The sequence below is a fragment of the Capsicum annuum genome, chromosome 9, assembly GCF_002878395.1.
Source record: "Capsicum annuum cultivar UCD-10X-F1 chromosome 9, UCD10Xv1.1, whole genome shotgun sequence".
NCBI lineage: Eukaryota > Viridiplantae > Streptophyta > Magnoliopsida > Solanales > Solanaceae > Capsicum > Capsicum annuum.
Window position 1 is genome coordinate 200750583 of NC_061119.1, and position 806 is coordinate 200751388.

The following is an 806-nucleotide window of genomic DNA, read 5'->3' on the forward strand; positions in this document are numbered from 1 at the left end:
AAAAGAATCTTCCAAACGTATGTTTTTTTTTAATTAAATAAATTTTGGTTCTTATTTTGTTTTCCTTTTCATGGATACGATTTTCCCTAAAAAGTTGCCTAGGATTCCTTACGAAAAATTTCGCACATTACATTTAATTCCTTTTAGGTATGAGATTCTTCTATTTTTTTCCCCTTATATTCTAAATATCTAAATAATAATTATTTTTAAAAAATAGTGAAAAGACGATTTTGTCTATTGAGGAGTATTTTAATGAAGGACAAAAAGTTCAAATCACTTTTCTAAGAGGCTTCACACTTTTACCAAAAACTTGACTTAAATAGAATTAATTGTAGAGTTTTTCTTTTAATTAAGATAAAATTCTAATCGTTTAATTAAGGTACAATTTTAATTGATTTAGAAGTGTTAAACATTATATTTTAGGAGCCTTTAATTTTATAATTTATATATATATATATATATATATATATATCCCAAAAGTTTTTTCCTAAAAAAATCTGCCAAACATTTGTCAAGTTTTTTCCTAAAAGAATCTGCCAAACGTATGTTCTTTATTTAATTAAATAAATTTTGGTTCTTATTTTTTTCTCTTTCCATGGATACGATTTTTCCTAAAAAGTTTCCTAGGATTCCTGACGAAAAATTTTGCACATTACATTTAAAGCCTTTTAGGTATGAGATTCTTCTATTTTTTTCCCCTTATATTCTAGATATCTAAATAATAATTATTTTTAAAAAATAGTAAAAAGACGATTTTGTCTATTGAGGAGTATTTTAATAAAGGACAAAAAGTTCAAATCACTTTT